Source organism: Manis pentadactyla, chromosome 17 (genome assembly GCF_030020395.1).
Source record: "Manis pentadactyla isolate mManPen7 chromosome 17, mManPen7.hap1, whole genome shotgun sequence".
NCBI lineage: Eukaryota > Metazoa > Chordata > Mammalia > Pholidota > Manidae > Manis > Manis pentadactyla.
In genome coordinates this window covers 15040409-15062453 of record NC_080035.1, presented here as the reverse complement: position 1 = coordinate 15062453, position 22045 = coordinate 15040409, and the positions used below count along the sequence as shown (strand labels likewise).

The following is a 22045-nucleotide window of genomic DNA, read 5'->3' as shown; positions in this document are numbered from 1 at the left end:
AATGGGATGAAGTCCGGAGGGAGATCACAGATGCCAGAAAGGAGATCACAGAAATGAAACAAACTCTGGAAGGGTTTATAAGCAGAATGGATAGGATGCAAAAGGCCATTGATGGAATTGAAACCAGAGAACAGGATTGCATAGAAGCTGACATAGAGAGAGACACAAGGATCTCCAGGAATGAAACAATATTAAGAGAACTGTGTGACCAATCTAAAAGGAACGATATCCGTATTATAGGGGTCCCAGAGGAAGAAAAGAGAGGAAAAGAGATGGAAAGTATCTTAGAAGAAATAATTGCTGAAAACTTCCCCAAACTGGGGGAGGAAATAATCGAACAGACCACAGAAATACACAGAACCCTCAACAGAAAGGATCCAAGGAGGACAACACCAAGACACATAATAATTAAAATGGCAAAGGTCAAGGACAAGGAAAGAGTTTTAAAGGCAGCTAGAGAGAAAAAGGTCACCTATAAAGGAAAACCCATCAGGCTAACATCAGACTTCTCGACAGAAACCCTACAGGCCAGAAGAGAATGGCATGATATATTTAATACAATGAAACAGAAGGGCCTTGAACCAAGGATACTGTATCCAGCACGACTATCATTCAAATATGACGGTGGGATTAAACAATTCCCAGACAAACAAAAGCTGAGGGAATTTGCTTCCCACAAACCACCTCTACAGAACATCTTACAGGAACTGCTCTAGATGGGAGCACTCCTAGAAAGAGCACAGCACAAAACACCCAACATATGAAGACTTGAGGAGGAGGAACAAGAAGGGAGAGAAGAAAAGAATCTCCAGACAGTGTATATAACACCTCAATAAGCGATCTAAGTTAGGCAGTAAGATACTAAAGAGGCTAACCTTGAACCTTTGGTAACCACGAATTTAAAGCCTGCAATGGCAATAAGTACATATCTTTCAATAGTCACCCTAAATGTTAATGGGCTGAATGCACCAATCAAAAGACGCAGAGTAATAGAATGGAAAAAAAAGCAAGACCATCTATATGCTGCTTACAAGAAACTCACGTCAAACCCAAAGACATGTACAGACTAAAAGTCAAGGGATGGAAAAACATATTTCAAGCAAGCAACAGTGAGAAGAAAGCAGGGGTTGCAGTACTAATAGACAAAATAGACTTCAAAACAAAGAAAGTAACAAGAGATAAAGAAGGACACTACATAATGATAAAGGGCTCAGTCCAACAAGAGGATATAACCATTTCTAAATATATATACACAAAACACAGGAGCACCAGCATATGTGAAACAAATACTAACAGAACTAAAGGGGGAAATAGACTGCAATGCATTCATTCTAGGAGACTTCAACAATCCACTCAGCCCAAAGGATAGATCCACTGGGCAGAAAATAAGTAAGGACACGGAAGCACTGAACAACACAGTAGAGCAGATGGACCTAATAGACATCTATAGAACTCTACATTCAAAAGCAACAGGATACACATTCTTCTCAAGTGCACATGGAACATTCTCCAGAATAGACCACATACTAGGCCACAAAAAGAGCCTCAGAAAATTCCAAAAGATTGAAATCCTACCAACCAACTTTTCAGACCACAAAGGCATAAAACTAGAAATAAACTGTACAAAGAAAGCAAAGAGGCTCACAAACACATGGAGGCTTAACAATAATCAATGGATCAATGACCAAATCAAAATGGAGATCCAGCAATATATGGAAACAAATGACAACAACAACACTAAGCCCCAACTTCTGTGGGACACAGCAAAAGCAGTCTTAAGAGGAAAGTATATAGCAATCCAAGCATATTTAAGAAAGGAAGAACAATCCCAAATGAATGGTCTAATGTCACAATTATCGAAATTGGATAAAGAAGAACAGATGAGGCCTAAGGTCAGCAGAGGGAGGGACATAATAAAGATCAGAGAAGAAATAAATAAAATTGAGAAGAATAAAACAATAGCAAAAATCAATGAAACCAAGAGCTGATTCTTCAAGAAAATAAACAAAATAGATAAGCCGCTAGCCAGACTTATTAAGAAGAAAAGAGAGTCAACACAAATCAACAGTATCAGAAACAGAAAGGAAAAATCACGACGGACCCCGCAGAAATACAAAGAATTATTAGAGACTACTATGAAAACCTATATGCTAACAAGCTGGGAAACCTAGGAGAAATGGACAACTTCCTAGAAAAATACAACCTTCCACTATTGACAAAGAAAGAAACAGAAAATCTAAACAGACCAATTACCAGCAACGAAATTGAAGCAGTATTCAAAAAACTACCAAAGAACAAAACCCCCGGGCAAGATGGATTTACCTCGGATTTTATCAGACATACAGGGAAGACATAATACCCATTCTCCTTAAAGTTTTCCCAAAAATAGTGGGGGAGGGGAGACTCCCAAACTCATTCTATGAAGCTAACATCACCGTAATACCAAAACCAGGCAAAGACCCCATCAAAAAAGAAAACTACATTCTTGAACATATCTCCTCGGGCAAGGAAAACAACAGCAAAAATGAACAAGTGGGACTATATTAAGCTGAAAAGCTTCTGTACAGCAAAAGACACCATCAATAGAACAAAAAGGAACCCTACAGTATGGGAGAGTATATTTGAAAATGACACATCCGATAAAGGCTTGACGTCCAGAATATATAAAGAGCTCACACGCCTCAACAAACAAAAAACAAATAACCCAATTAAAAAATGGGCAGAGGAACTGAACAGACAGTTCTCCAAAAAAGAAATACAGATGGCCAACAGACACATGAAAAGATGCTCCACATCGCTAATTATCAGAGAAATGCAAATTAAAACTAGAATGAGGTATCACCTCACACCAGTAAGGATGGCTGCCATCCAAAAGACAAACAACAACAAATGTTGGCAAGGCTGTGGAGAAAGGGGAACCCTCCTACACTGCTGGTGGGAATGTAAGTTAGTTCAACCATTGTGGAAAGCAGTATGGAGGTACATCAAAATGCTCAAAACAGACCTACCATTTGACCCAGGAATTGCACTCCTAGGAATTTACCCTAAGAATGCAGCAATCAAGTATGAGAAAGATCAGTGCACCCCTATGTGTATCGCAGCACTATTTACAATAGCCAAAAATTGGAAGCAACCTAAATGTCCATCGATAGATGAATGGATAAAGAAGATGTGGTACATATACACAATGGAATACTACTCAGCCATAAGAAAAGGGCAAATCCAACCATTTGCAGCAACATGGATGGAGCTGGAGGGTATTTTGCTCAGTGAAACAAGCCAAGCAGAGAAAGAGAAATACCAAATGATTTCACTCATCTGTGGAATATAAGAACAAAGGAAAAACTGAAGGAAAAAAACAGCAGCAGAATCACAGAACTCAAGAATGGACTAACAGGTACCAAAGGGAAAGGGACTGGGGAGGATGGGTGGGTAGGGAGGGATGAGGGGGGGAGAAGTAGGGAGGTATTAAGATTAGCATCCATAGCGGGGTGGGAGAAAGGGGAGGGCTGTACAACACAGAGAAGACAAGTAGTGATTCTACAACAGGTTGCTACGCTGATGGACAGTGACTGTAAAGGAGTATATAGGGGGGACCTGGTATAGGGGAGAGCCTAGTAAACAAAGTATTCGTCATGTAAGTGTAGATTAATGATTAAAAAAAAAATGCAGTTCCTATGTGGTGACCTCTAATGAGTTCTACACAATGATATAAAGGACATATAAAAGTGTAGGCAAAGGGTCTGTTTGTGTTTATACAGAGGATCAAAGCCTAATTTGGCTACCCCGAAAATGAACTAAGATACGATATGAAAAAGAACTTCCAACATCAGCACTCTCGGGAAGAATCATGACAGAAGATGATCAGAAAAAAAAAAAAAAACTTCAACAAAGTTCCACACACTGTCACAGGTGTAGATGCACTCATCCCACCAGTTCCTGGACTTGCCATGGGAAAGATGAAGGAGATATCTAAGCTGGCCTGTGCATACAGTAAAACAAAAATTGGACTGGATCTATACTGTTGGAACTCAACCAAGAATTAGGAGAAGTGAAAATTGTAGCACTCCAAAATCTTACAACCACAGACTATTTATCGTTAAAAGAACATATGGGATATGAATAGTCCCCAGGAATGGGGTGTTCGAGTTTATCTGAATTCTCTCAGACTGTTTAAGTTCAGTCGGACAATATCCACCATATCATAGATAAGTTTTCACAAATGCCTAAGGTGCCTAACTGGTTTTCTTGGTTTCACTGGAGATGGCTGGTAATTACAGGTATGCTTTGGTTAGGTAACTATATTCCTATTATGTTAATGTGTGCGCACAATTTAATTAGTCGTTTAAAACCTATCCATGCTGAAGTTACTCTACAAGAAGATATGTCAAAGAAATAATCAATCTTCCCAGGTTTTCTTCTGCCTGCTACTTCTGTAGCTTTTCTTCTTCCTACCTAATCACAACCTTTAAATAGAACTCGTGCCACATGTCGAATTTACCGAGTATCATAATTCTTCCAAGTGGTAAAGACACCTCAAGACAAATGCTGGGCATAGAAGCCACAGGGCATAAATATGCAAAGAAGTAAAAAGCTAACCTTTTCAAACGATAAGGCTTCTCTCTCACTTACCAACTTTACATTTCCCTGTATGGCCCCGGAAGATGACTGGTTAGCCAGAGACGGGTAAGATTCCTCAAGGGAGGAACAACCTAAGACAGGCACAGTCGCAGGGGGCCATCTGGTGAGAAAATGGGGAGCAGCAGAGGTGAGGCTTAGAACCTCCCCCCTTATGTTCTGAGAGAAATCTTCTGCATACATGGATGTTTATTGCCCTCGTCTAGCTCGGATTAACACATAGTCTACAGGCACACACCTGATCATCTACATTTGCTCTCTTACAACACTAAACTCTGTTTTCTACCTTTATCTCGTATCTACCTACCACTTCAGCATTTTACTAAAAATAATAATAATAGAGAAATGTGGTATCCACATATAAATCAGGTTTAAAAATCAAATGAATATTCATATTTGAACTGACTGTGTATAGTTCATAATGCATGAGCAAAACCGAAAGCTTCTGTGATGACTGCCCTTGTACTGTTCACCATGTAACTTATTCACTATGTAAGAATTTGTACTCCATGTAAGAATTTGTTCATTATGCATCAGAAGATTGGAGACTGACGAAAATTGGGCTTGGGGTGGATTAATGATTGTGCATTGAGTATTGACCCCCCTATACAGAGATTTGTTGTGGTTAACAACTATTTGATCAATAAATATGAGAGATGCCCTCACTATATATATATATATATATATATATATATATATAAACACACTTCCAATTGTAAAATAAATAAGTAACCGGGATGTAATGTATAGCATAAGGAATATAGTCAAAATATTGTAACAACTTGGTATGGTGATACCTGGTACCTAGAAATATCATGTATATAAATGTTGAGTCGCTGTGTTGTACACCTGAAACTAATGTAATGCAATGCTGTTGTCAACTACCCTTCAATAAAAAAAAAAAAAAAAAAAAAAAAAAAGAAAAGGGCAAATCCAACAATTTGCAGCAACATGGATGGAGCTGGAGGGTATTATGCTCAGTGAAACAAGCCAAGCAGAGAAAGAGAAATACCAAATGATTTCACTCATCTGTGGAATATAAGAACAAAGGAAAAACTGAAAGAACAAAACAGCAACAGAATCACAGAACTCAAGAATGGACTAACAGGTACCAAAGGGAAAGGGACTGGGGAGGATGGGTGGGTAGGGAGGGATAAGGGGGGGAGAAGTAGGGGGGTATTAAGGTTAGCATGCATGGGGGGGTAGGAGAAAAGGGAGGGCTGTACAACACAGAGAAGGCAAGTAGTGATTCTACAACATTTTGCTATGCTGATGGACAGTGACTGTAAAGGGGTTTATAGGGGGGACCTGGTATAGGGGAGAGCCTAGTAAACATAATATTCGTCATGTAAGTGTAGGTTAGTGATACCAAAAAAAAAAAAGGGCAGTTCCTGTGTGGTAACCTCCAATGAGTTCTACACAAGGGTATAAAGGGCATATAAAAGTGTAGGCAAAGGGTCTGTCTGTGTTTATACAGAGGATCAAAGCCTAATTGGGCTACCCCAAAAATCAACTAAGATACGATATGAAAAAGAACTTCCAACATCAGCACTCTCGGGAAGACTCATGCCAGAAGATGATCATCAAAAAACCCCAACAAAGATCCACGCACTGCTACAGCTGTAGATGCACTCATCCCACCAGTTCCTGGACTTGCCATGGGAATGAAGAAGGAGATATCTAAGCTGGCCTGTGCATACAGTAAAACAACAAATTTGACTGGATCTATACTGTTCGAACTCAACCAAGAATTAGGAGAAGTGCAAATTGTATCGCTCCAAAATCTTACAACTACAGACTATTTACTGTTAAAAGAACATAAGGGATGTGAACAGTCCCCAAGAATGGGTTGCTTTAATTTGTCTGATTTCTCTCAGACTGTTCAAGTTCAGTTGGACAATATCCACCATATCATAGATAAGTTTTCACAAATGCCTAAGGTGCCTAACTGGTTTTCTTGGTTTCACTGGAGATGGCTGGTAATTACAGGTATGCTTTGGTTATGTAACTATACTCCTATTATGTTAATGTGTGTGCGCAATTTAAGTAGTAGCTTAAAACCTATACATGCTGAAGTTACTCTACAAGAAGATATGTCAAAGAAATAATCAGTCTTCCCATGTTTTCTTCTGTCTGCTACTTCTCTAGCTTTTCTTCTTCCTTCCTAATTACAACCCTTAAATAGAATTCGTGCCTCATATCAAATTTACCGAGTATCATAATTCTTCCAAGTGGTAAAGATACTTCAAGACAAATGCTGGGCATAGAAGCTACAGGGCATAAATATGCAAAGAAATAAAAAGCTAAACATTTCGAACAATAAGGCTTCTCTCTCACTTACCAACTTTACATTTCCCTGTATGGCCCCGGAAGATGACTGGTTAGCCAGAGACGGGTAAGATTCCTCAAGGGAGGAACAACCTAAGACAGGCACAGTCGCAGGGGGGCCATCAGGTGAGAAATTGGGGATCAACAGAGGTGAGGCTTAGAACCTCACCCCCCCTGTTCTGAGAGAAATCTTCTGCATACGTGGATGTTTTATTGCCCTGTTCTAGCTTGGATTAACACATAGTCTACAGACACACACCTGATCATCTACATTTGCTCTCTTACAACACTATGTTTTCTACCTTTATCTTGTATCTACCTACCACTTCAGCATTTTATTAAAAATAATAATAATAAAGAGAGAAATGTGGTATCCACATATAAATCAAGTATGAAAATGAAATGAGTATTCATATTTGAACTGACTGTTTATAGTTCATAATGCATGAGCAAAACCAAAAGTTTCTGTGATGACTGCCCTTGTATTGTTCACCATGTAACTTATTCACTATGTAAGAATTTGTTCTCCATGTAAGAACTTGTTATGCCTCAGAAGTTTGGAGACTCACGAAGATTAGGCTTGGGGTGGATTAATGATTGTGCATTGAGCATTGACTCCCCTATACAGAATTTTATTGTTGTTAACAACCATTTGATCAATAGATATGAGAGATGCCCTCACAAAAAAATAAAAAAAGAAAAGTTAATTAAAAGAAAATACTATTATAATTCAAGTTTTTAATTGGTAACTGGTTTATTATAATATTGCCCATGTATTTATAACACAAAATGTCTGTATATACTGTATATTACATATTAAATCATTTAAATCTTAATATCAGAATTATTAAAACATTCTTCCTGAATTAAACATCATCTTTTGTCACATTCATCTTTCTTGTTGATCTGTTGACAAGAAAGGAGAGATTGCTTTTCAGAAATAAAGAGCTATTGAATTTATGGGGAAAAAATCTGTTGCATTTCTACACACTAATGATAAACTAGCAGAAAGAGAAATCAGGAAAACAATTCCATTCACAATTGCACCAAAAAGAATAAAATACCTAGGAATAAACCTAACCAAGGAAGTGAAAGACCTATACTCTGAAAACTACAGGACACGCATGAGAGAATACAAAAAAGAAGCCAATAAATGGAAACACTTCACATGCTCATGGATAGGAAGAATTAATACTGTCCAAATGGCCATCCTGCCTAAAGCAATCTACAGATTTAATGCACTCCCTATCAAAATTCCAACAGCATTCTTCAACAAACTAGAGCAAATAGTTCTAAAATTCATATGGAACCACAAAAGACCCCGAATAGCCAAAGCAATTCTGAGAAGGAAGAATAAAGCTGGGGTGAGTATGCTCCCCGACTTCAAGCTCTACTATAAAATCACAGTAATCAAGACAATTTGGTACTGGCCCAGGAACAGACCCATAGACCAATAGAACAGACTGGAGAGCCCAGATGTAAACCCAAGCATATGTGGCCAATTAATATATGATTAAGGTGCCATGGATGTACAAATGACAGCCTCTTCAACAACTGGTGTTGCAAAAGCAGACAGCTACATGCAAGATAATGAAACTGGATTATTGTCTAACCTCATACACAAAAGTAAACTCAAAATGGATCAAAGACCTGAATGTAAGCAATGAAACCATAAAAGTCTTAGAAGAAAACATAGGCAAAAATCTCTTGAATATAAACATGAGCAACTTTTTCCTGAACACATCTCCTCAGGCTAGGGAAATATAATGTGTGATTAGCACACATAATGTAGGATTCACACACTATCATGTTTTTCCATCACAGGAAGGAGTTTTGTGTGTCTTGCAGTCCAAATAGCTGTAAGTTCTATGGCGACATCTTCCCACTACAGTACACACAGATCCACCCCATTCTTTTTACTGAGAGCAGGAGATTCTGTACTATCTTCCTCCCAATGAATGACTGGGACTACATTAAGCTAAAAAGCTTCTGTTCAGTAAAGGACACCATCAGCAGAACAAAAAGGTATCCTACGGTATGGGAGAAAGTATTTTTAAATGACAAATCCGACAAGGGGTTAACATCCAAAATATATAAAGAACTCACATGCATCAACATCCAAAAGGCAAATAACCCTATTAAAAAATGGGTGGAGGATTTCAACAGACCGTTCTCCAAAGAAGAAATTCAGGTGGCCAACAGGCATTTGAAAAGATGCTCCACATCACTAATCATCATGGAAATGCAAATTAAAACCACAATGAGATATCACCTCACACGAGTTAGGATGGCCAACATCCAAAAGACAAGGAACAACAAATGCTGGCGAGGATGCGGAGAAAGGGGAACCCTCCTACACTACTGGTGGGAATGTAAACTAGTTCAACCATTGTGGAAAGCAATATGGAAGTTCCTCAAAAAACTAAAAATAGAAATACCATTTGACCCAGGAATTCCACTCCTAGGAATTTACCCAAAGAAAACAAGATCACAGATTCAAAAAGACATATGCATTCTTGTGTTTATCACAGCACTACTTACAATAGGCAAGATATGGAAGCAACCTAAGTGTTCATCAGTAGATGAATGGATAAAGAAGGTGTGGTACATATACACAATGGAATATTATTCAGCCATGAGAAGAAAACGAATCCTACCATTTGCAACAATATGGATGGAGCTAGAGGGGTATTATGCTCAGTGAAATAAGCCAGGCGGAGAGACTAGTACCACATGATTTCACTTATTTGTGTAGTGTAACAACAAAGCAGAACTGAAGGAATAAAACAGCAGCAGACTCAGAGACTCCAAGAAGGGACTATCAGTTACGAACAGGAAAGGGGTTAGGGAGGCTGGGTGGGGAGGGAGGGAGAAAGGGATTAAAGGATATTATGATCAGCACACATAAGGCAGTATAGCACAGAGAAGACACCTAATGACTCGATAGCATCTTACTACACTGATGGACCGTGCCTGCAATGGGGTAGTGTGGGGATTTGATATTATGGGTGAATGTAGTAACCACAATGTTGCTCATGTGAAACCTTCATAAAATTGTATATCAATGACACCTTAATTAAAAAAAGAAACTCTTTGAATTACGATACATTTGTACAATGTCTACCCTATGCTGTAAAACAAAGAATGAAAAGGTTCCTGACATGCTCCGAGACCGGAAGCAGTTTATATAGTATGCCACCATTTTAGTAGAAAAAAAGAGAGAGACAGACAGACAGAAAGATATACACATTCTGTCATATAGATACATAAAAATACTCCTGAAAGGATACACACAAAATTAATAACATAGGATAAGAAAAGTAGCTATTGAGGAAACAGGGATCAGATGGACAGGAGAAAGGAGGGGGGCTGTTCACGGTATACCCTTTGTACTCTTTGAATTTTGAACAGACTGAACATATTATAAATTTTAAAAGTAAGTGAAAAGTCGTGGTGTAGATGGGGTCATGGGGGAGACAGTGTAGCACAGAGAAGACAAGTTGGGATTCTGTGGCATCTTACTACACTGATGGGCAGTGACTGCAATTGGGTGTGAGGGGGACTTGATAATATGGGTGAATGTTAGGCAAAAATCTCTTGAATATAAAAATCTCTTGAATAAAAATAACTTCCCATTACAGTACACACAGACCCACTCCATTCTTTTACATCGTAACCACGATGTTTTTCATGTGAAACTTTCATTAGAGTGTATATCAATGATACCTTAATAAAAAACCTTCAAAAAAAAAAGTAAGTGAAAAGTCACATCAAAGAATTTTATTAATACGATGCTGCTCTGCTGCCACAAAAGATAAATGTTCTTTCTAGTACTGCTCCTAACCCCAGAACGATTCCTATATACTCTCATTCTGTATGTCACTTCTTGAGATTCAAAGTCCTGGAAAAGACCTGCTTGTAACTTTTGCCCACATGCTCTTTGCTAGAAGTCTGGGGAAATACCTGCCTGTCAACTTTTTGGCTTCTATAGAGAAGCCCTGGACTCTAGGAGACTCACACACTATCATGTTTTCCCAACATAGGAAGGAGTTTTGGGTGTCTTGCAGTCCAAATAGCTGTAAGTTCTGTGGCAACATCTTCCCATTACAGTACACACAGACCCACCCCATTCTTTTTACTGAGAGCAGGAGATTTTGTACAATCCTCCTCCCAACCTGGCCTCTCTCTCACTGGCTGGATTTGAAGAGCACTTCCTTTTGGGCTCATACTCTTGTTTCAATGCTTAACCAAGATCTTTGCCTCACCCTTGCCTAATAACTGGAACAGCTCAAGATTTTATGGATTTAGACTTACATGTATTACTCTTCTCATTTTCTCATACTTCCTTCCAATCTTCCTTTCCAAGTGAAATATTTGTTTAGTGAATATTTGTTTATATGTCTAGAATATGAATATTGCTGATGAACATTAATGACTTTTCAATATATTGCTATCATAATACTGCAACAAAAATCCTTGTATATATAGTCTCTTCATAATATTAGTGTGTACACATATACACATAGAACATTTTGCAAAATGAGGTGTGGCAAAATCAGAAAATCATATCTACAGTATGATCTATCAAATTTATGCAAGAAAACTTCTTTTCAAAAAAGATTGGAAGGAAGTATGAGAAAATGAAAAGAATAATACACGTAAGTCTAAATCCATAAAATCTTGAGTTGTTCCAGTTATTAGACAAGGGTGAGGCAAGGATCTTGGTTAAGCACTGAAACAGAGTATGAGCCCAAAAGGAAGTGCTCTTCAAATCCAGCCAGTGAGAGAGAGGCCAGGTTGGGAGGAAGAGGGCAAGGATAGGGAGAAAAATCAAGAAGAGAGTAAAAAACACAGGAATATTTTGCTTTGAGAGGTTAAGTTTTCTTGTCTTTGAGTATCTCCTTAATATATATAAAAATAATCCAATTCATGTCTAAGATTTAAAGGTATAACTTGTTATTCCAAAAAAGAATCTATATCTCTACTTCTAAACCAAGAAAACTTATATAAGACCTCCTCATTCTTCTGAACTAAATCCATTTTTTTCTCAAATACAGCATTAAAAAATAAATTTAGAATTATATAATACTCTTAATTTGTCTAACTTGTTTTGTTACAATATTTGTTTCATTGCAAAGTACACTATTCTTACGTCATTTTGGGCTCATGTGTTTTCACATGGGACCTAATCTGAATGCTGAATTACCACATATAGCCTACCAGTATTACCATGCATGTATTTACATCATGGTTTATATTGCTCTGTTATTTAGAATAAAGACAGGAAGTCTTCAAATTGAAAAGCATTATCAGATGGCAATGGTTTCATGAAACCTTTGCTGACCTGATTTCTCCAGTAGATGGAGTGGCTGATACCAGAACTGTTGGATAACATTGACAGCATCCTTCACAAAAAACAAACAAGAAAGAGGTAACTGGATTGGTGCGTAGTTTGAAATTCCACAAGTAACAGAAGGTAAATCTAAGCCTATATTAGAAATAAATCCTTCATTTGTCTAGTGATATCCTAAATCCTACACTCTATATTTTTTACTTAGAAAATCTTATTTTTTCCTTTCTTAATCCAAGCAGGGTGAAACAAATTCAGAAGAGTGAGATAATGAACTCCGTCCCTGGTGGTATTCAAGCAGAATATGAATGACCATCTATCAGGAATGCTATAGAACTGGAAATAGCAAAACTGGTTGGTTGAATTTTAGGGTAATTTCTCATTCTTTCATTTTGAGTGTTGTAATGCAGAGCCAAACAACGACTTGAGATAAACTGTAGAGAAAAATTCAATTTAGTTTGACAACTAACTGCAATTTAGTAATAAAGTAAGAAGAAACATCACAGATAATCCCAATGTTTTTAGTCTGGAATATGAGGAAATCTTAGTATTATGTACAGAAATAAGGAAATTACAAAAACTTGATAACAGTAAAATGCATCAGGGTTAGAAATGTCTTTCCAGACTAATTTCTGTTCCTACCTATGTGGTACAAGGGAAAACAGAGTGAAAAGACAAGAGTCCCTATTCTCATGAAGATTACAATCTGGTGAGGATACAAACAAGTAGGCAAGTATTAACACACACACTGTCACCGGCAGCACTGGAGACTGTGAGAGCTTGTCTCAGGAGCACCAGTGCAGAGGGCAGGGGCAGAGAAGGCTTCCTGGAGAAAGTGAACCTTTCTTGTTTCTGGTGGGGCTGCAAAATAGTACAGCAGCTTTGGGAAACAGTTTGGCAGTTCCTCAAACACTTAAATATATATACCCAAGGGAGCTGAAAGTATATGTCCATTCAAAAGTTGGACATGAATGTTCATAGCAGCATGATTTATAATAACCCAAGGGTAGAAAGAGCCCTGATGTCCACCAAGTGAGAATGAATAAATAAAATATCATGTATCTAAACAATGGATTGTTATTAGGCCTTAAAAAGGAATGAAGTACTAGTACATGCCACAGCATGGATGAAAGCATTATGCTTGGTAAAAGAAGCCAGACACAGAAGATCACATATTGTAGAATTGCACTTATATCTAATGTCCACAGAGAGAGAGATTAAACTGGTGTTTACCCAGGTCTGGGAGGAGGGGTGAAGTTGAGGGGAAATGGGAAAAGGCTGCTAGCAGGGATAGGGTTTCTTTTTTGGAGTGATTGTGGTGATGGTTGCACAACTCTGCATATACATAAACTACTGAATTATACCCTTTAAGTAGGGGCAGTATATGGTATGTGAATTGTATTTCATAAAGCTTTAAAATGCATAGGATTATATACGAAACCAATTATTAAAGTATTTTAAGTATGTGTAAGATACATGCTTCTTTATACTTTAAAGAAGATAGAGCAGTAGGCATTACTGATAACTACCATATTTTAAAGAACTAATGATATATTTTTAGATATTTGCAACAACATAAAATGATATAAAAATATTTATGATTTCCATTGGTAATGTCACAGGGACTGCTACTATTTTGGTTCATTGCTTACATTCATAGAAAGGAATTAGTAAGTTTTAGGCACAGGTTAGTAAAAAATTTTTTTAATTTCCCAACAAAGTTCATGAGCCCTCTGAATTGTACCCCTAAGTACTTTGGAGTCTGTGAACCCGAGGGTAATAAACTCTGCCTGAATCAGAGAAGAAACCAGTCAAAAGGCTGTTCTAGACATCCAAGCCAGGTTATATATGGGCTAGAGTGATGGCAGGAAGGATGGGATTGAAAGTGGGTAAATTGTAACTGTATTTTGGGAGCTGACTCAAGAGGATTTAGTAATCGAATAGATGTGGACAATGAGGGAGATGTAGGGAAAGATGATGTCTGGAATCCTACTCGCGTAACCAGGTGGACAGTGAGCCATCCATGGAACAGGAAACTAAACACTGAAGAAGAAGCCACTTGAGTGAAGTGAGACTGGGTGAAGATAAAGAGTTCTGTTTGGGTCATGTTCAGTATGAGGTATATTCATAGAAAAAACTGGATATATGGTCAGGACCTTGGAATAAAAGATTGGCTAGAGATACCAATTTAGAGAATCAGCATCACACCAGGATTAGATGCAATGGTGCAGAGAGAACATGTAAGCAGAGAAGATGGCCAAAATAAGACCAGACACATTTAAGGGAAGAGCAGAGACCTAGAAGGCTGCAACGTAACGTAAATGGAGCAGACCCAGAAAAGGTGGAGGAAAGCCAGTAGAGTTCTTTGATTCTTAGCAAGATACAGACTCAGGGCTCATGTACAAAATCGTACAACCATTATTCTACGTTTCATTTGTTGCAGACTGTGCTTTGGGATTCATATGACTTGACTTATATAATTTATGTGTCGATTTACTTACTGGACTTAAAAGTAAAATTTTGAAGTCACTGCACTACTGATTTAAGAAGCTGTTTTCTTTTATTTCATCTGGAACTAACACACACACACACACAAAAGCCTCCATTTAAAAATCATGTTTTAATAAATCATTTTATCTGTAAAATTTACCATTTTAATCATTTTAAAGTGTGCAATTCAATGGATTAATTATATTCACGATGTTCTGCAACCATCACCACTATTTCTAAAAAACACTTTCACCCAAAACAAAAATTCTAAACATTAAGTAATAGCTTCCCATTCTCCTCTACCCCCAAAAACTGATAAGCTTTAATCTGCTTTCAGTCTCTATGAATTTGCCTATGCTAGATATTTCATGTAAATGTAATCATATTTGTCTTTTTGTGTTTGGCTTTTTCACTTGGTATGATCCTTATAAGGCTCATGCGTGATGTAGCATGTATCAGTACTTTGTTCCTTTTTTATAGCTAATAATATTTAATTGCATATATATACCACATCTTCTTTGGTCATTCCTCTGTTGTTGAATACTGGATCATTACCACTTTATGGCTATTGTGAATAACACTGCAACAGACATTGGTGAACAAATATCTGAGTCCTTATTTTCAGTTCATTTGGATATATACCTAGGAGTGGAATTGTTAGTTTACATAGTAATTTTATGTTTAGCTTTTAAGTTAATGGAACTGTTTGCCACAGTGGCTGTACTATTTTACATTTCCACCAACAATGCATTAGGATTCCAATTTTTGACAACATTGGTTTTCCTTTTATTATATACTTACATAATTTTATAATTCATAATTATATACTTTGTAATTATATATTATTATTAGATGTTGGCATAGAAAGAGACTGAACCCACCTGCTCCCACATACACACTGAATCTACACCTACACAAAGAGCAGTTCCTCTTAGAGAAGAACTGAGGCCTGCCTGAACTCCTTTTGCACAACAAGAAATAAAAAGACCACGTTAAAACTGGTAGGAGAGATGCAGACAAGCCCCACCCCCGACACAGCCCTGTGGTAGGGAAGGATGTTACTGAGGGACCTGAGCACAGATGCGTCTGCCCTGGCGCAGAGAAAAGCTGTGGTTTGGAGGGCAACTGCACTGTAAGAGAAGGAAACTGATTTTCAGAACTAAAACACCTGCCAATTGATGGGGAACTACTAGGAACACCTCTCTTCTTACCCAGAGGTGCTGGAGGGGCGATGGGTGAGTGCCAGTGTTTACATTCCCCTCACACTCCAGTGGTGCTGGAGTGGTGCAGGATGAGCTCCATTGTTTTCATTGGCAGCGTGGATGGAAGAATGGTTAGGGTGCACATGTCAGCTATAGACCTAAGCATGGTGGTCTCCTGGACCTTGCCTGTACCCAAATGATTGCCAGACATCCAGTACTTCCATCAAGGCAGCATTATTGCAGAGCCCACCCTGTTTCACCCTGCCCATGCCCCTTCCATCCCCAGCCACCCTGTCTGCATGGTCCTGACTGCTGCCTACCCAGAAGACTCCCAAACCATGCCCTGGGCACCCCAGCACTGGGACACCCTGACCCACACCTTCCTGGCCTCCAGCCAGCCAGCCAAAACTGCCGAGCCCATACCATCTACCCAGGGGATATTCCTGCACAAGGCCAAATCTACAAGACTGAGAGGGTAGCCCTTCCACCTTATAGAAACAAACACAGAAGTTGAAACAAAATAAGGAGACAGAACAATACATTTGAAACAAAGGAATAAGACAAAACTTCAGAACAAGAAAAATGAAACAGAGTTAAGCAATCTACTGATAAAGAGTTTAAAGTAATAGTTATAAAGATGTTCACTGGACCTGAGAAAAAAATGGATGAGAAGACAGGACCAGAGAAGAATGACAAAACAACTAAAAAACATTGAACAAAATGGCAGTAAGTACTTATCTATTGATAATTACTTTAAATGTAAATGGTTTAAATGTTCCAGTCAAAGGACTTAGGGTGACTAAATGGATTTAAAAAAACAAAACCTACCTGTCTATATGTTGGCCAGAAGAGTCTCACTTCAGACCTAAAGACACTTACAGACTGAAACTGAAGGGGCACAGAAGATATTCCATGGAAACAGAAAAAACTGGACCAGCAGTACTTACATACAACAAAATAGACTTTAAAATAAAGACTGTAACAAGAAATAAAGAAGGAGATTATATAATGATTAAGTGCTCACTCCAGCAGGAAATTATAACAATTGTAAATACCTATCCACCTGACTGAGGAGCACCTAAATATATAAAGAAAATATTAACAGACATAAAGGGAGAAATTGACAATACAATAATAGTAGAGGACTTTAAACCCCCACATTCTCCAGAATAGATCACATTTTACACCACAAAACAAGTCTTAATAAATTTAAGAAAATTGAAATCATATTAAGCATCTTTTCTAACCACAAGAGTCTGAAACAGGAATCGATTACAAGAAAGAAACTGGAAAAAAAAAATACATAGAGGCTAAATAGTGTGCTACCAAACAACCAATGGGTCAATGAAAAAAATCAAAGAGGAAATCACAAAATACTTGGAGAATAATGAAAATAGAAAAACAGTTCAAAATATTTGGGATGCAGCTGAAGCAGTTCTAATAGGAAAGTGATACAGGCCCACCTCACAAAATAGGAAAAATCTTAAATAAGCAATCTATCCCTACACCTAAAGGAACTAGAAAAAGAACAAAGCCAAAGTTAGTAGAAGGAAGGAAATAATAAAGATCAGAGTGGAAATAAATGAATAGTGACTAAAAAACAATACAAAAGATCAATGAAACTAAGAGCTGCTTCTTTGAGAAGATAAACAAAATTGTTAAGCCTTTAGCTCGACTCATCAAGAAAAAAGAGGACTCAAAATCAGAAATGAAAGAGAAGTTACACAGAAACACAAATTATTAGACTATTATGGAAAATTATATGGCAATAAATTGTACAACCTAGAAGAAATGGGTAAATTCCTAGAAGTATGCAAACTTCCAAGACTGAACCAAAAAGAAATAGAAGATCTGAACAGATTAATTATCAGTAATAAAAACTCACAACAAACAAAAAATTCCAGGACCAGATGGCATCCAGGAGAATTCTACCACACATTTAAAGAAGAATTAACATCTATGCTTCTCAAACAATTCTAAAAAATTGAAGAGAAAAGGAAGCTTCCCAATTCATTCTAAGAAGCCAACATCACCCTGATGCCAAAACTAGACAAAGACACTACAAAAAAAGAAAATTTCAAATTAATATCCCTAATGAACATAGATGCAAAAATCCATCAAAAAATTAGCAAACTTAATTAAAAAAAAAAACATTAAAAAGACCATTCACCAGGGATGCAAGGATGGCTCAATATCTACAAATCAATCAATGCGATACATCACATGAACACAAGGAAGGAAAAGCTATATGACCATCTCAATAGATGTTGAAAGAGCATTTGACAAAATTCAACATCCATTCATGATAAAAATTCTCAACACAGTGACTATAGAGGGGGAAAAAAACCAAAGAGTATAGAGGGTAAAAAGGTTATGTATGACAAAACTCACAACTAACATCATACTCAATGGTGAAAAGCTGAAAGCTTTTCTTCTAAGATCAGAAGCAAGACAAGGATGCCCACTTTCACCACTTTTTTTCTGAGATTTCTCAGAAAACTAAAAATAGAAATACCATATGACCCAGAAAGCCCATTTCTGGAATTTACCCAAAGAAAAAAAATCACTCCTCTGAAAAGATATATACACTCCTATGTTTGTTGCAGCATTATTTACAAAGTAGTACTGGAAGTCCTAGCCATAGCAATCAGATAAGAAAAAGAAATAAAAGGCATCCAAATTGATAAGGAAGAAGTAAAATTGTTACTATTTACAGATGACATGATACTATATACAGAAAACCCTAAAGGCTCCACCAAAACTCTATTGGAATAAATGAATTCAGTACCTTGCAGGATACAAAATCAATACATAGAAATCCATTTTGTTTCTGTATAAAAATAATGAACTAGCAGAAAAAGAAATTAAGAAAACAATCCCCTTTATAATTGCATCAAAAAGAATAAAGTATCTGGGAATATATCTAACCAAGAAGATGAAAAACCTATACTCTGAAAACTAAAGACACTGATGAAAGAAATAGAATATGACACAAAAATATGGAAAGATATTCCATGCTCATGTATAAGATAAATTAACGTTGTTAAAAGGCTACCCAAAGCAATCTACAAATTCAACATAAGCCATATTAAAGCACCAACAGAATTTTTAAACTAGAGCAAATAATCCTAAAATTTGTATGGAACCACAAAATACCCTGAAGAGTCAAAGCAGTCTTAAGAAGAAGACAGCTGGAGGTATCATGCTTCCTGATTTCAAACTATCCTACAAACCTACAGTAATCAAAACAGTGTGCTATTGTCACAAAGGTAGACACATAGATCAATGGACTAGAATAGAGAGCCTAGAAATAAACCCACCCTTATGTGGTTAATATAAAGGAAGCAAGAATATAAAATGGTTAAAAGACAGTCTCCTCAATAAGTGGTGTTGGAAACTGGACAGCTACATGCAAAACATTGAAACTGGATCACTGCCTTATAAAATACAAAAAAATAAACTTGAAATGGATTAAAGACCTAAATGTAAGATCTGAAACCATAAAAATCCTAGAAGAAAACACAGGCAGTAAACTCTTACACATGAGCCTTAGTAATTTTATTCTGGATATGTTTCCCCAGGCAAGGGAAACAAAAGCAAAAATAAACAAGTGGGTCTACATCAAAATGAAAGACTTCTGCAAAGCAAATGAAACCATCAACAAAATGAAAAAGCAACCTCTGAATGGAATAAGGTATTTGCACATAAAAATATTTGATAAAATACTTACCTGGCAGGGGAGATACCATGATCATGAAGGTGGTTTTCCCAGGGTGAGGCTTTTCCATTGCATTGCAGATGTGCTGACCCCTGCGATTTCCCCAAATGTGGGAAACTTGACTGCATAATTTGTGGTAGTGGGGGACTGCGTTCGTGCTTTCCCCTGTTTAATAACTGTGACTGTTGCCCATTGAGACATAGCCTGGTTTTCCTGCAGACAGTGAATGAAGTGTGCCCATTGAAATAAAACACAAAGTCAAATGACTATTGTTGTTTTACTGATGTAATATGCTGTTTTTAGCTGGGTAGTTTTTATTACCAGTATTTGGTTTCTCTTCTATTTAATGGAAAACTTCACCTTGGTGGATGTGTATATTCCCTTTTATTTTGTTCTTGAAACAATAAAATTCAAAAAGCAAAAAAGAAATTTTGATAAGGGGCTAAAGAACTACAACTCAACAACAAAAACAAAAATCCAATTAAGAAACGAGCAGAGACACTGAACAGAAATTTTTCCAATGAAGCCGTACAGATGGCAACAGACACATGAAAAGAACTCAGTATCACTAATCATCAGGGTAATTAAAATCAAAACTAGAATGAGATATCACCTCACACCAGTAAGAATGGCTAATATCAACAAGACAAGAAACAAAAGGTTTGGCAAAGATGTGGATAAAAGGGAACCCTCATACATTATTGGTGAGAATGTAAATTGATGCAGCCACTACAGAAAGCAATATGGAAATTTCTCAGAAAACTAAAAATAGAAATACCATATGGCCCGTAAGTCCTATTTCTGGAATTTACTCAAAGAAAACAAAATCACTCCTCTGAAAAGATATATGGACTCCTATGTTTATTGAAGCATTATTTACAATAGCCAAAATAGGGAAACAACCTAAATATTCATCAATAGATGAGTGGATTAAAAAGAAGTGGTGCATATATACAATAGAAATACTACTTGGCCATAAAAACGAATGAAATCTTGCCATTTGTGACAACAAGGATGGACCTAGAGGGTATCATGCTAAGTGAAATAAGAGAAAGACAAATATATGATTTTACCTATATGTGAAATCTAAAAAACATAACAAATGAACAAAAAACTCAAATATATTCAGAAACACAGAGTACAGACTGGTGATTGTCATAGGAGGAGGGGGCAGAGTGGATGGGTGAAATAGGTTAAGGGGAAAAAATTAGTGAGAATGTTTGATTATCTTGATCTGGGTGATGGTTACATGAATGTATACATGTGTCAAAATTCATAGAGCCGTACCACTAAGATTGGTGCATTTTATTGTATTTACCTCAGTAAAAAAACAAAACAGCATTCTGGTACCAAGACCTGCAGTCTTGACACTGCACACTATGCTGTCCATCTTCATCTCTCTCTGTCCTGTTGACAGTGTCCCCATTGTATATTATTTATTGAAGATGGTTGAATTTATTGAAGTGGTTACTGTTTGTAAAATGTCAAAGCCCAATGAGGTAAACTAATTGCAACATAACTTCATTTAGATAAGGTTATGGACTATTTACTGGTGGGTATTACAGCCCAATACCCACATCAGTTAGGTGTGGCTATGTGTTAACAATCTGGCCAATGTCAAGTGCCTGGAAGTGATGTGCATCACTTCCCTCACAGGGGAAAAGTCATGCCTGCCCTTTCGCCTCCTCCCTTTCTGAGGGCTGGAGTATGGACATGAGGTTGGAACCAGGTTGGACCAAGTGAACTGGGACCACACCCTAAGGATAGCAAAACAGGAAAACAGAAAGGCCTGGGTTTCAGGCGACTTTCTAGATGAGGAGTAACATAACAGATTGGATTTTTATATGAGGAACTTCTTGTTTAAACAACTATTGGTTTCTATTACATACAACCACACCTATATTCTAACCAACGTACAAAGTGAGGGAAAACATTACCCCATGATAGTTTCCTGGCACAAAGAAAGCCCTGAAGACGTTACAACTCCAGATCACCCTGTGTGTGAAGTGTGTCACTGCTATAATCTTTCAATTATAAGAGACAGAAAAAAAAGAGAATTGTTTTATTCTCTTAAGATGATCTAAATTGAAGTAATATTGCTTAAACTTAGTCTCTGTCTCTTTAAGGCACAAACATAACCATTTTGGAAGAAATATTTTGCCTGACACTTTCATAAAGTCCTTTTTAGCTAGTTTTCATAGAATTAATAAATGTTTCTCCCCAAAAGAATATTCATGATTGAGACGTGGTGGGTCTAAGCAGTAATTTTAGCTTTGGCGGTGAGAATGTCAACGGTTGACTCTGTTAGAGAGAGGTCAC

At 37.3% G+C, this 22045-nt stretch overlaps 1 non-coding gene across 1 annotated transcript; it reads left to right on the top strand.

The window, feature by feature from the left end:
* The first annotated feature begins 19730 nt into the window (after positions 1 to 19730).
* Positions 19731 to 19894, top strand: LOC118910225 (U1 spliceosomal RNA). The gene has a single exon (XR_005023878.2). It is a non-coding gene; the product is annotated as a U1 spliceosomal RNA (small nuclear RNA).
* Positions 19895 to 22045: the final 2151 nt, after the last annotated feature.